General features: G+C 51.0%; 1 long non-coding RNA gene across 2 annotated transcripts; it reads left to right on the top strand.

The window, feature by feature from the left end:
- The first annotated feature begins 3,599 nt into the window (after positions 1-3,599).
- LOC140616245 (uncharacterized) lies at positions 3,600-9,342 on the top strand. Of its 2 annotated transcripts, none has more exons than XR_012016790.1 (3): positions 3,600-3,837; positions 6,524-7,083; positions 7,820-9,341. It is a non-coding gene; the product is annotated as an uncharacterized lncRNA (long non-coding RNA). The 2 variants fall into 2 exon arrangements; XR_012016791.1 differs by having other exon boundaries at positions 3,626-3,837; positions 6,524-6,663; positions 6,917-9,342.
- Positions 9,343-14,610: the final 5,268 nt, after the last annotated feature.

Here is a 14,610-nt window from a genome sequence, read left to right as displayed (position 1 = left end):
AGCTATAGAGAAATATAATCATTCTTATTGTACCATGCTACTCATTCATTCACTCACTTAATACATTTTGACTGTCAAAACTGGATTACAAGTCATTGACATGCAAGCATAGAGCTACGTTGGATGGTGTGAAGACACACTCCCATTGTGCCTGGTAGCACACGATGAACTGTTTATGAACTTGGTACCATATCCCCCAAATGCCACTTCAGTGGCAGACACAGAATTATTCAAGTCCTGAGCAAAACTCCCAATGGCCTAATTTTCAGGTGTCTCGTTTCGCCTTGCTGATTTACCCAGCTCTATGAAGAGATTTTCGTTCCCAAACTGAGTTTTTCCATTGTCAGCTTAATGTTGTTTTCATGCTCTTTATGAAGGGAAAGGAAGGTGCTACATTCCTTAGGAAGTTGACAGCATTTGACCATAAAAGCAGAGTGGATCATGGATGGACTTTATGGCAAAGAAAGATGTCAGTTTATTTGGAGCATGAGGCATCTTGCAGACTATTAGAGCCCCAGGCTCGACAGAGCCTCAACTGTCCTCTAGTGCAAAATTCCATTGGAGGCATCGTCGTCATTCCCTCTTACACCATCTTAAAGGTGAGTCTTTTGCAAATGCCATTAGGAAAGGCCAGGTGGTCAGTTGGCAGGTGTGTCCATTTATCAATCGCCAAAATTGGATTTGCATGGGCAAGAACAGAAATGAAGCAGCCCTTCCAGGTAGGACATTTGAACAGAAATATGTTGATTGAATGAAGCTCTTTTGAGTCCAGGCAGAATGGATTTATTATGAGGTGACAATAAGATTGACTCCAGCAAATGGATAATGAGACTCCGAGAAGTGGACAGACTTTGTATATAGTTCCATTCACCCGTTAAGGGTGAAGGAGAAGTTGTTATTTGTAAAACGATATTTTGATTTTTCTCACATTCCTCTGTCCTTTCAAAGTAAATGGAAAACAAAGCAGAAAGATGGAGAAAATGGGGTGAAAACGAAAAAAAAAAAGATGTATGGTTGAAAAGCAATGTTAAACATTAAAGTAATGTTTAACCAGTCGAAAAAGAATTCTCACTTCTCAGTTTATAAAAACAGAAGAGGAGATGGGCAGAAGTAATGATGATAAATATAAATCTGCTAAGTGAAAATATGTTAATTGTGGAAATATATTTAGCCAAGAGAAGAAGAAAACTGAAAACATAGAAAAGTCACCTTAAAAATAGTAACTGGAAGTAGAAAAGCAAAAATCAACTGGAAGATAACGTCTGTAACCCTTCAGGGACTTCTGAGTAGGCAAGACATTTCAGCATCAAGCATTTTATAACAAGACATTAAAATAATGCTTGTATTTTCTCTTTAGATCCAGAATGTAAACACAGGTTTCTTAACCATAATAAAGTCTAGCAACTTCCCTCTGAGCCTCCACAGGCCTGGACCAGAAGAAGCTCAACAAAGCTGGTGGGGACCTACTATGGTTGGTGACCAAGAGATCTGGAGGCCTATGAGCCATGCCAAGTGTTGTCACCATTACAAGGAACACTTACTCCTCTTTGTGAAATTTCAGGCAAGGCTCTGGCCTGCAGATACAGAGAAGGGAAGGAAAGGATGGAAGGGAAGGAGACTTCTGCTACGTGAGCACCTACTATGTGCCACTCACTGTGCTGAACACTTTGCCCACATTATCTCATTGAATGCTTACTTATGTCTTAAGGGACAATGATCATCACTTATATTTGGAAGATGTGGAATTTGAGGTTCAGTAGGGTCAAGAAATTTGCTCATGGGTGTGCAATTTGGAAGTGTAAACCAGTATATGCAACCACGGAAGTGTATGATCCCATATCTCTTAGGGGCTGAATTATGTCCTCTCAAAATTTGTATGTTGATGTCCTAACCCCCAGTATCTCACGGTGTGACAGTATTTGGAGATGGGGTCTTTCAGGAGCTAATTCAGTTATTACAAGGTCATTAGAGTGGATCTTAGTCCAATTTGACTGGTGTCCTTATAAGAAGAGGATATTTGGACGTCCAGAGAGAGATGCTGGGATGCACACATATAGAGGAAAGGCCATATGGGGACACGGTGAGAAGATGCCCATCCGGACCCTAGGAGAGAGGCTTCGGGACACAGCAACGCTGCCAGTACCTTGATCTTGGACTTCCACCCTCTAGAACCGTGAGGAAGTAATGTCTGTTGTTTAAGCTCAAACAAGCTCATACAATATCTGATATGAAAAATGTTATCAACAGTTATCGTTCCGGGTTCTACTCCTGTTGATTGGAAATGACTGGCAAATGGTTGTGACTCTTGATCTTGGGATTGTGAGTTTGAGCCCCATGTTGGGTGTAGAGATTATAAGTAAAGAAACTTAAAAAAAGACCGGCAAATGGTATCTAGTCAATGCTCCATGTAGCACGCAGATCTGCAGAGATCAGGGGCCGACCCAAGGGTGGGGGGAGGCCGGGCATGTCAAAATGCCCCTCATCCCATCCCACCCCACCCACCCCTGGCTTCAACTACAGCCTCTTACTACATGATGACATGAACCGGGGGAGAAACGTGTCGTATCAAACAAGTTATGTTACCGAAGGTGGAATGTGTTCGTGCAAAGTTGGGAATATTTTTAACATTAAGTTCTGTTGGTTGAAGGACGCCCGGATGGCTCTGCAGCTGAGCATCTGCCTTCAGCTCAGGGCGTGATCCCGGGTCCTGGGATCGAGTCCCACATCAGGCTCCCTGCATGGAGACTGCTTCTCCCTCTGCCTGTGTCTCTGCCTCTCTGTGTCTCTCATGAATAAATAAAGAAAATCTTTGAAGGGGAAAAAAAGTTCTGTTGGTTGAAATAAAATGTACTGATTCCACAGAATAAGACAAATCTACCTTGATTAGCAAACATGTGTCTCCATCACCATGGCGTTCAGACACATAGAGACGATGAAGGGGAAGTGACTGTGGTTTTGGTCATGCGGGGCAGCGAGAGTCCGAGTGGAGATGGGAGAAGGTGCTAGTTCGGGGCGAGACCAGGGGGCTGGTTGGGACCAGACTGAGCTCCGGCCCTCGTGCCTTCCTGCCGCTGATTTCCTGCCAACGGGATGGAACCAGCACGAATCACCTGTCCTGCTTGCCTTTGTGCACGGAGGGCCCCCGGGCCCCCAAGAGCATGGAGTTTGGAGCCACGCGGGCAGCCCCCACAGCCCTCCCGTCCTCGCCACCACGCAAGAGGGCTGAGCCTGCGGCGAGCGGGTAGGGTGGGCCTTGCAGACGGGAATGTCAGCACTGGAGGCCCGATTCTGTTCCGAGGCATCACGCCAAGAGCAGGATGGGGCAGAGTTATGCACTTCATAAACGTTAGGTCTCTGTTCTTAATAAGACTGCACACTGATTTAAAATGAGATTAAGTGAGGCTGTTTAGAGCTCACGAGACCCATAAGAAATGAGAGCAGATGACACTGATTGATGCCAGTGGGATTCAGCTGCACAAACGGCCAGATCCGTGCTTCCTGGCCCAGGAGAGGATGCGGCTGATCATCTGTCATCCCGTGGGCATGGGCTTGGCATTTCTTTTCTAATAATTCTGGCAGGTTACACGGATTCATCTTAAAGCGTCCATTTACTCATTTAACAGATATAAATAGATTGTCTGCCGCGTGAGTCACCGTGGCTTGTGCTGGGGCTTCGGCAGAAAGCAGGACAGCCACGGAGACCATGTGACAAGGGCTGCAAAGGGGCACCGATAATTGCGAAATCTGTTCGTTGTGTGACAGTGCTCTGGCCCGGCGAGAACGCGGCATTTCCTCTTTGCTCTTTGTTTAGGCGAATCACCAGAATGACCACAAAAGGTGAGGGTCCCCTTGCTTAGTCTCAGTGTGAGGGGTTTGGACAAAGAAGGGTGATAATAATCGGCATTAGGGAGGGGAGGAGGGAGGGGAAGAGGAAGGGAGGAGGAGGGGAGGAGGAGAGGAGGAGGGTGGGCAGAGAAAGGGAGCTGGAGGGGAGAGGGAGAGGAGGAGGGTGGGAAGGAGGAGAGGAGGGAGGGAAGGAAGGAGGGGAAGGGGAAGGTGGGCAGAGAAAGGGAGCAGGAGGGGAGGAAGAGAGGAGGAGGGAGGGAAGGAGGAGGGGAGGAGGAGGGTAGGAAGAGGAAGGGGGGAGGAGGGAAGGAGGGAAGGAGGAGGGGGAGGGACGGAGGGAGGGGAGGGGGGAGGGGGGAGGGTGGGGAGGGGAGGAGGAAGCAGATGGAGAGTTGCTGGCGTGGGTCTGTGTGGAGCACCAGGCACAGTGCTCTGAAGAGTGGGAGGCCAGTTGGGGAAGACGAGGAGGGTGAGGCTCACGGGGACCTGGGTGATGGCGGGTCAGCAGGTCGAGGCCCGGGTACCCAGCCCCAGCAGCAAGAGGGGATGGGCGGCTCAGGCTCTGATGCTCTCAAGCCAGTTCCTGGGGGGCCCCCAACTCCCTGGATGGCACAGGGCAGAGGCTGGTCAGGCGGGTCCCACGGTGGCAGGAAGGATACTGGGTCGGCTGTGTCCAAACCAGCTCTCAACCCAGAGTGAAGGGGTTTGGGTCGCTGAGACATTAACCTCCACCCCTTGGGTGGCTGCAGGGATCTCAGGCTGAGGGGGGGGGCGGCTGCCAGTCAAGGGAGGGGGGTGGGGACGTGCTGCTGAGCCAGTGGGGAGTGCGGGGACCTTAGCAGGTCTGGGAGCGCAGGATGCAGAGGGCACAGGGCGCTGAGCAGATGAAACCCCCAGGTACCCGGTGAGGGACGGGAAGCCACAGGACACCGTGGGCCGAGGTGCAGATCAGGCAGGTGGGGCAGAGGGGGAGACTCCCAGCGCCGGTTAGCCCGAAGCTCTCCAGCTGGTGGCAGAGGGGACACCTGTCCCAGTGGCTGTAGCCTCCCGTTCCTCAGCTCTTGCTCATGCTTTCCCTGAGGCCCCAGGTTGGGGAGGGCTGGGGAAGGTCCCCAACAGCTCGCCCTGCTCCAGAGTGGAGGGGACAGACGGAGGCCGGGAGGTCGCTGAGGACGAGGGGCCAGGTCCCAGCTGCTTCTCCTGACTCAAGTTTGGTAGGAGGGCCGATGTCCCCCAGGGGTTCTCTAACCTGCCACCAGCCCTGAACTGGCTATTGGCAGTCTCTCCTCCTGGGCCTGGCATGCATTCGACTGATCCTCTCAACCATGTGTGTGTGTGTGGGGGGGGACATTGCTCACCTCACAGATGAGGAAGGTGGGGCTGGGTGGTCAGGAAGTGTGCAAAGGGTCACACAGCTGGGCTGCAAACTGCTCTCATCCCCTGGCCCCTTCCACGTCCTCTGTGCCCCATCCCCGCGTGGACTCTGCACGGGAGTCTCTCCGGTTGCCCTGAGGTCCTTGCCTGTTGGTGTCTTAGTTTTGCCTTCGCTTGTGCGGGGTGCAGCTGGGTTCCCCCCCAGGTGCTGTTTGTCATGCTGCGCTCTGCATCCGCTGGGGGGTGGCAGTGGCAGGGCGGGGGCGGGCGCGGGGACCGCCGGGTGCACTCAAAAGGGATCAGCCAAGAGCGGGTTGTCCACAGGAGAGGGCAGGTTTCCGGGAAAGCCACGGGGCACCGTGGAGCTCCCTGGGGCTGGGGAGGGACTGGTCCTGGGAGCGGGCCGCGGCTGTGGAGTGGCCATCTGGCAGGAGCCGTGGGCTTGGCAAGGGCCACAGCCGGGCCAACCCGCAGCCCAGCATGGCGTGGCCCAGAGAGCTGACACCCTGGCTTCTCTCCACTCTCGGCCCTGCCAGTACCTCGGGGGTGGAGGCCCCGCCCGCTCCACCTGCGGGAGTGCACCTGCGGGATGGGGGTCGGGCCTGCAGGAACCAGGAGAGAGAGCCAAGGCGCTGCAAGGCCCCACCATCAGGCCCATTACCTCACGGCTTTAATTAGCTTCCGAAGTTAATCATGCATTTCATCCTATTTCATTCTATTGCTACAGAGTCTTACTCATAGCCTTAGAGCCTAAGAAATCGAACACTCCGTCTAGATAGTTAGGATTTCATAAAAGCATCTAGTCCATCCTGAAGGTTCCTCCTTCTCAGATTTTCTCTTCCTGTGGCATGTAACCTACTGAGCCTCGGAAGGTTCTGGTGGTGGTTTTGGTAACTTGCTTCGGGGCATTTCTCTGGCCCAGTCTCTGCCCAGTAGAGACAGAACGTGGGCCTCAGATGGAGCCCACGCATGCAGTTTAAAAATGTCTTGGTAGCTGCATTAAAACTGTAAGAGAAACTGGTGGAATTACTCTTAAAATCCATTCTATTTCACCCACTGTATCCCACATGTTGTCATGTCAGCATATGATCAGTGCCAATGAGACACTTGGCATTCTCTTTGCCGGGCCTCACGTGTATGCCACACAGACAGCACAGCCTGACGTGGGCTCACACACGCCACGTGCTCAGCAGCCCCAGGGAGCCAGTGGTCTATATGCCAGTGTAGACAACCCAGGTCTACACTCTGCCTGCTAACCTGTCTCCAACCCCCCATTCCCCATCCTTATCTCCCATCTGCTCAGGCTACCTGCAGAGCCCACCTGCTTCCCGAAAGCCCCCAGGCCCTGCCTGCTGCACCCAACAAGAACACAGGCGACCTATTTGTGAACATGAAGATACAGCTTTGGCTTCTGGGAACTACGATCCATGCAGCTGAGCCAGGGTGAGAACCAGGATTCTCTCCCTGGTTCCCCATCAGGGCCCCTCGGAGGGGGAGCTGCAGCCTGTGAGCTTTGCAGTCTGGCGGGCCTGGTTTCCAGTCCTGGCTCTGTCCGTCATCTCTGAGCTGGGTGACCCTGGGCAAGTCACTTGCCCTCTCTTGAATTGCAATGTCTGAATCTGTAAAAGACATACAATTCATTATGGGTTTGGGGATAATTATTTTTTTAAGGATTTTATTTATTTATTCATAAAAGACACACACACAGAGGCAGAGACATAGGCAGAGGGAGAAGCAGACTGCAGGACCCGGGGATCACGTCCTGAGCCAAAGGCAGACACTCAGCCACTGAGCCACCCAGGAGCCCAGGATCAATCACGATTTATAAGGAGAAATCAGATTCATATGATTTTAATGACAGAGGTAAGGAAATCCTTTATCCTTCTGCTCTTCCAAATAAGACAAAAAGAGGTGAAATGTGGTTGGAAAGCACCTTCCCCCTCTCCCGCCTCTTGGCTCTGTTGTCCCCGGTGACCATGTCAGTCCCCAGGCAGGAGGAGGCTCATGCCCTGGGATGCTGCGGGCCCATCCAGGGGAAACAGGAGCGGCTTTGCACCCCGGGGTTCCTCTTCCGCACTGGAGGGGCTTATTGCTGAGGCTGGAGAGGGAGGCCAGGTCCCCAATGAGTCCCCAGGGGGCAGAGGGGTCAGACGGCCCGCTCGGGGCTGGCCGCGTGTGCAACACGTCTGTGTTCCGTGGCGGCGGGCGGTGCAGTGAGGGAGGAGCAGTCCTGTGACCAGCGGAAGTAAGGGAGAAGCGGCCCTGCCTTCCCTGCACCCCAGCTCTGAGGCCCGGCCCCTAATTCCTGGGGTTCCTGGGGTGGGGGTGGGGGTGGCACGATTTGAAAACCAGCCCATACCTTCCCTGCTACCTCCTCCCCCAGTATATTTTGCAAATAAGAAAAACCGAGACAAAATACAGAAAACAAAATACAGACCATCCTTATTATTTGAAGCCTACGATTTGCAAATGTGCCTCCCTGTTAAAATTTATTGGAAAGCCCCAAATTGGTGCTCCCGGTGCTTTTGGGGTCATTGGCAGACATGAGCAGAGCCTTGAAAAATCTGAGTCACTCACTCACCTGCCCATCTGTTCCCAGGTGAGGTGGAACAAGGTGACATTCGGCCTTCCGGCTCCTGCTGTCATGCTGTAGACAAGTGTCCTCTTCATGGTTCCTTCAGTGCCACGTTTTTCACGTTTTTATGCTTTTTTTGTCTATGGTTTTGCTGTTTAAAGCAGCCTCTACACACAGAGCTGAGGTGCGGCCTGGTGCTCCTCCGTGCAAGGAGGCCGAGATGTGCCTCATGGAGGAAACAGGAGCATCAGCTCAGTGTGGCTCAGGCATGAGTGACAGCGCTGCTGGCTCGGAGTTAAGCGCTAAAGAATACCACGTACATATTAAATAAGTTGTCTTTAAACATAAATGCACACAGGGGAGCCTGGGGTCTCAGTCGGTCAGTGTCTGCCTTTGGCTTAGGTCATGCATGATCCCAGGGTCCTGGGATCGAGTCCTGGGTCGGGCTCCCTGCTCAGCAGAGAATCAGCCTCTCCCTCGGCCTCTCACTGTGCTTTCTTGCTCTGGCTCACTCGCTGTCTCTCAAACAAATAAATAATTATTAAAAAAAACAACCAGGGCAGCCCAGGTGGCTCAGTGGCTTAGTGCTGCCTTCAGCCCAGGGCCTGATCCTGGAGACACGGGATCGAGTCCCATGTCAGGCTCCTTGCATGGAGCCTGCTTCTCCCTCTGCCTGTGTCTCTGCCTCTCTCTCTCTCTCTCTCTGTGTGTCTCTCATAAATAAATATTTAAAAAAAAATAAAAATAAAAATAAAAAACAACCAAACATAAACGCACGTAAAACAAGACTATGTATTGACTGGTTGCCGGAAATGTTGGAAAATGTGTCCAGAAGCCGACAGGATCTTCACCACGGGCGATGACGTGGTTACTCATCCATCCCGTGTTTGCAGTGACTTTACAGACGGTGAAGACAATGAAGAATGAGAACTGACTGGAATCCCTCCAGGCCATAGAGTCACCCCATAAGCCAGTCTGCTGCCTTCTTGTTCTGTCATCTGCAATGTGGGGACCTAGATATGGGGGTGGGGGGGACAGGGAGGCCAGGTCGGGAGAAGATAAAGCAAAAATATGAGAACATTTGAAGAGTAGGAGAGGGACAAGAGAAGTTGCATCAGCAAAGCTACTGAGGGGTGAAGTTGTAGACTCAAAGGCATGCTGGGCTTGACGCCCAACCACTTCGACGGCCTTGAATGTGAGCATCGGATTTGTGTATGGGGATGAGACTCTCGTTAGCCCCAAATCCCATAATTGAGCCTTGTCCAGAAGTTGTGTGAACCCGCCGCAAGTTTCAACAGAACGTAGTACAACGTCCTTACGATCTGTTTGCCAAAACGCTCTCGGGAACGTGAAGCCTTCGGTTTGCAACAACGCCTGGTCTAGACAATTAAGGGGAACCCAGAGAACGTAAATGCAAACCACAGGATGCAAACTAAATATGCAATTGTTCTCGCTCTCTTTAAAAATAAATGTCTGAAAAAATAAAAAAAATAAATAAAAATAAAAATAAATGCCTAAGTCTGCTTAATAAAAGGGACAAGGGAACTTCCTGTGGCATTTGGAGATTCGCAGTAACGCTTACCCTGGATGTGGAGAACTGCATTTATTGGCTTCCAGTTATAAATTCCATGGGTCACGGCAGAGTGAATTTACGCACCGAGCTGCTGGCGTGATTAAATCACAGGCTTTACCTGCGCTGATGCTGTCACATGTGACCTAGCCGTACATCAAACCTCCCACCAAAGCCTCCTCCCTGGGACAGTTCTTGTGACGCATAAATAAGCGAGTGATACGAGCAGACTGATATGGAAATATAATCTACGTGTTCAAAGCACTTTTCTCTCACACATACTTCCTTGACTTCTCTGCCCTTTGAGATTAATGATTCCAAGTTCGAATTTCAGGATCTTATAAACTCTCCTTTCTTTCCCCCAAGAAAATCATCTGCTTTTCTTTCCCAACCTCCAAATTCATTTTTTATTTTTAAAAATATTTTATTTATTTATGCATGAGAGACATAGATAGAGAGAGGCAGAGACACAGGCAGAGGGAGAAGCAGGCTCCATGCAGGGAACCCGACGTGGGACTCGATCCCGGGCCTCCAGGATCCCACCCTGGGCTGAAGGCGGCCCTAAACCACTGTGCCACCAGGGCTACCCCAAATTCATTTTTTAGTTTTTATTTTTAAAGATTTATTTTTATTTATTTATGATAGACACAGAGAGAGAGAGAGAGAGAGAGAGAGAGGCAGAGACATAGGCAGAGGGAGAAGCAGGCTCCATGCAGGGACCCCGTTGTAGGACCCGATCCCGGGACTCCAGGATCGCGCCCTGGGCCAAAGGCAGGTGTGAAACCGCTGAGCCACCCAGGGATCCCCCAAATTCATTTTTTAAAATAAGAGTCCATTGACTTAAAAAAAAAAAAAAAAAGAGTCCATTGACTTTGTTTCCTCAAGGGGTTCGGAGAGATCTGACTATGCGTGACTGGAAAATTTAGGATTTTAAAAGGTTTTATGCAGCCGTAGCACGAGCCACAATTTCCCGTTTGTGGGGAACGTCCAACGGCCTTCGCTGTAGCTACTGTTGGGTTTTGTCCTTTGAGACTCGCACCTGCCTCCGCCGAAGACGCTCGCGGGTTATCTCTGCAATTAGTGTCTACTTCAATTCATCAACCTCTTTCTTCCAAAGCAAATCTCGGTTTTCTCCTACGATGGTCTTGGGATGACAAGCATTTGGAAAAATGCTTATGTTGCTGTTTTAAGTGTTCGAGAGCAGGCTTGTAGAATCTCCCGAGGATCTCCCACGCACCCATGGTGCAGATCGCAAGGCAGGAGAGAGCATCTTGCCAGCATTGTTGAGTGGTGACTCCGGTGATGTTTCTTTCCTTTATTTGTATTTTTCGGTATTGTCAAAGTTTTGTAAGATGTGCAGTAGTTACTTTAAACATGAGAAATAAATACGCTTGGCTTTCTTTTCAGCCACTCCTGCTGCTTCTGTCAACTCCGGCCTCCCCCCTCCGTCGTGGGCATCTGCGTGGGCTCCTGGGCACACACCTGTCTGGAGCCCAGAGAGGACCCTGTCTCACCGGCGGCTGCCCTCTCCTTGGCGTCGGCACCCTGACACCAGTGTGTTCACCCCTGCCACGGCTGCTTTGTGTTTGAGCATCACCCACCCGCCCACCCCCAACCAGGTGCCATGCCCACGTGGGTGCACCTCTTTGTTGGCCCAAATCACCTTCCAGAACATTCCAGAATGCTCTGCCCTTAGCCTTCCCAACTGATCCTTTTTCGGGTCTTTGAGCATCTCGTCAGGCTTCATCTCTGCAAAGTCGGGGAACGGCTTCTGTAAGGAGGCAGCCCTGAAGTTCTGGCTGCAGTTTCAAGCAATTAAAAAAAAATTTTAAAAAATCTCATTCTGGACATTTAAAAAATACATAAGATCATGGTGACGTCAGTTGATAACACTGTCTTGTACAATTGAACTTCGCTCAGAGACTTAAATATTCTCAGAAAAAAAGAGGTAAATATGTGAGGTGTTATTTGAAGTATTAACCCAACGGAGGGAAGCGGGAGGCCCGAGTGACACGTGGCATTTCTGCCGCAGAACCGGAGACCGTGGCTGCGCCGCCCTGACACCGTGGTCCCGGGCTTCAGCATCGAAACGGATGGTCAGGGGCCTGCTCCTGATGGCTCAGCGACGGCTCTGTGCTCCTGCAGCTGGCCCGGCCCTGCCCTTGCCCCTGGGCCGCGTCTGTTTGCTCCGAGTCGGCGGTCACACCCTGTCTCTGCCCCGCGCGGCGGCCCACGGATCGTCAAGCTGTGGGGACCGAGCCCGCTCCCCCTCGCAGGGCCGTGGCAGCCGCCTGTGGCCGGGCCGTGCTCAGGCAGCCTGAGGTTCCAGTGAATGACGCGACAACCGTCTTAGATTTGGCTTGTTTCTAGCTCAGAGATGAAGAAGCAGATGAATACCGGGGGGACCTCTGAATGCCCAGGAAGGTGGCTTTGGGACCTTGGCATAGTGTCTGACACTTTGTTCCAAATACTGGCCTTTTGCCGTCGCCGCGCTCATCTCGGTCTGCGGGTGTCCTTCCCTTCCGCTCCCCGCCGGCCACTTTCTCTGGATCCTGGTTCTCATCCCGAGGAGCAGAGAGGCTGTCAGTCTGTCTCTCTAGGGACCGATCCTCTTGGGTCACGTGGGCTTAGTCTGACCTGATCAGCTCTGGCCCTGGGCAGTCACACGGCACCAGGACGGTCCCCTGGCCTGCGGGCAGCGGGGCTGTGGACACGACCACTCCCCCTGGGAGGGACTGGGAGCACAGCTGCCACAGCAACGCATGTCTTGCTCGGCTGGATCGGCTGGTGAGAATCGGCGGTGAGATTTTTAGGAATTTTGAAATTCCCGAGCCGGTTGTTAACCGCAGCCCCCGTTAAAAAGGAAATTGTATACATTCACCATGAAACAAAGCTTGTTGGAAAACAAAGGCAATGAATACTCAAAACTCATTACCCTGATTACCTTATTTCATTTTCCTGTTATCTCGTAATGCCTAACAATAGATACCACGCATCTCTGTGATGGAAAGCTGTATACGGCGCCCTACCACCCACCCCTCCCCGATGGCATGTTCAGGGATGTCAGGTTGACCATGGGAGGAGGGATCTTCACACCACGGACGTTGTCAAGTGCTACACACTGGGGCTTCATTTACTGTTGTGTTAGTTGTCTAGACTTAAATTGATGGAGAAAATGTTAATAATGCCACTTAGGTCTGAAAGCGGGCAGGTGTACAGCCACTATGTTATAAAGAGCGCCAAAAAAGTGAGGACATTTTCTGCAAGTGTTCATGAATTTTTTAAAAAGATTTTATTTATTTATTTGAGAATGAGAGAGTGAGCAAGAAAGAGAGAGAGAGAGAGCACGAGCGAGACAAGGGGCAGAGGAAGAGGGAAAAGCAGACTCCCTGCAGAGCAAGGAGCCGACCCCAGGACCCCGGATCACGACCCCAGCTGAAGGCAGACGCTTAACTGACTGAGCCACCCAGTGCCCCTGTCCAAGTGTTTAAAAGTACTACCCCATTTGGCAACAATGATGCTCACACCAGTGATAAACAAGTGTCTACACACAACTTCATTGTTTCGTTTTTGTCTTATGAGTTAATTGTCTTCACGATATCAAAATGTCATTTGTCTCCCAACTGCGTTCCTTCGTCCGTTGCAGCCATAGGTTGGCCGTGGTTATGAGTTCACCAAAAATCGAGAAAGATCCTTCAGAATCAATCACAGAATTTACGGTCAAGGGCATTGCATGTTTCGTAATTTGTGAACGTTGTTACACACTCTTTCTGTCCGGGACGCTTGTAAGAACCGTAGGCACGTACTTACATTTGCTCAGGGGAGGGTAGGAGATGCGAGTCCCGCTAGATACTGACGCCTTGAAGTGGCGTTAGTTTCAAGGAGCAGAAATATCTAGAAAGTTTGGGATTCTGTTCAAGGTAACATTAAGGGATGAAAGGCAGACTCGACAATATACGTTATGAGATGTTGATGAAAGCAAGAAAAAGCCCTATTTCTGTCTCACGGAGTTACAACTAGTGACCGAAACACCAGGCTGGATTTGCCCTGCTGACTGTTAGATTTTTATTGTACGTGCAGTGACATTTTTCTCCTCTTTTTGTTGCTGAAAGCTCAGAGCTAAACCGGCGGCCACCTCTGCCAACGCGCTAGGGCGTGTGCCATCATCTGCATCATCTCCCTGGACCCGCTTTCCCAATGCTCTAACTTCTTCAAATATTTAATCTTATGTTGCGGATCATGAGTGGTTTGTAAATCACCTTGATTCGTGTTTAGGAAGAGGGGAACTGGGGACAGGGAGACCCTGTACTCCTGAGGGAGGACACGACCGGGACGTCTGGGATCCCAAAGGAGGAAGAAGACACCTGCCCACGCGGGATGTGCAACAGGTCAAGAGGTCCGCGTGGACGGCTGAAGAGGGTGGCTGGGGGCCCAGCTTGTGTCGGTACTGGCCGGGCCCTCGGTTATCATTTCCTTTCTTTCTGGTTCTTACTCTCAGGGCAGGAGGGTTGAGTTAATGGCTCTTCTCAGTTCGGGGCACAACTTCGCTACAGGCTCCCGCGAGGTGCTTCTTCGGCTGCTCCTGCGATCCCATTTCGACTCCTCCCTCTCTGTCCTCCCCCAGGCAACCGTCTGGATGTATTTAATGTCTCTTTCCTGGTTCCCATGTACAGTAGGCCTCTTGGGGTGTCGTAACAAAGGACCACAGAGCGGGCTGCTTTAACAATGGAAACGTGTCCTCACAGCTCTGGGGCTGCAAGTCTGAGGTCCAGGGTCAGCAGGGCTGGCATCTCCGGAGGCCTCTCTGTCTCTCCCTGGTGTAGGGATGGCTGTCTCCCCACTCAGCCCTCAGATGGTCTTCCTTCTGTACACGTCTGTGTCCTAATCTCCTCTTCTCAGGAGAACACCAGTCAGATTGGATTGAGGCCCTGCCTAATGACCTCATTTTTAGCTTCATTACCTCCTGAAAGACCCTATCTCCACATAGGATCACGTTCTGAGCTACTGGGGCTTAGGGCGTCAGCATGTGGATCTGGGGGAAACACGATTCAACTCATATAACAGCATGAATTCCTGAAAAAAGTCTATTTTTGTTTAGGTGCATTTTCAAAAAGTCAAGTTGGACACCTTTTCATGTTTTTATAATCGTGTATTTTATTGCCTTTTCTCTGCCATGATATGTGTTTCTGTCTTTATCCCTTCTGGTTCTTGAGTTGTCGGTCTTTTGTCAAATTGATTTGTTGGA

This window comes from Canis lupus, chromosome 24 (genome assembly GCF_048164855.1).
Source record: "Canis lupus baileyi chromosome 24, mCanLup2.hap1, whole genome shotgun sequence".
Lineage (NCBI taxonomy): Eukaryota > Metazoa > Chordata > Mammalia > Carnivora > Canidae > Canis > Canis lupus.
This window is presented reverse-complemented; position numbering and strand designations above follow the sequence as displayed.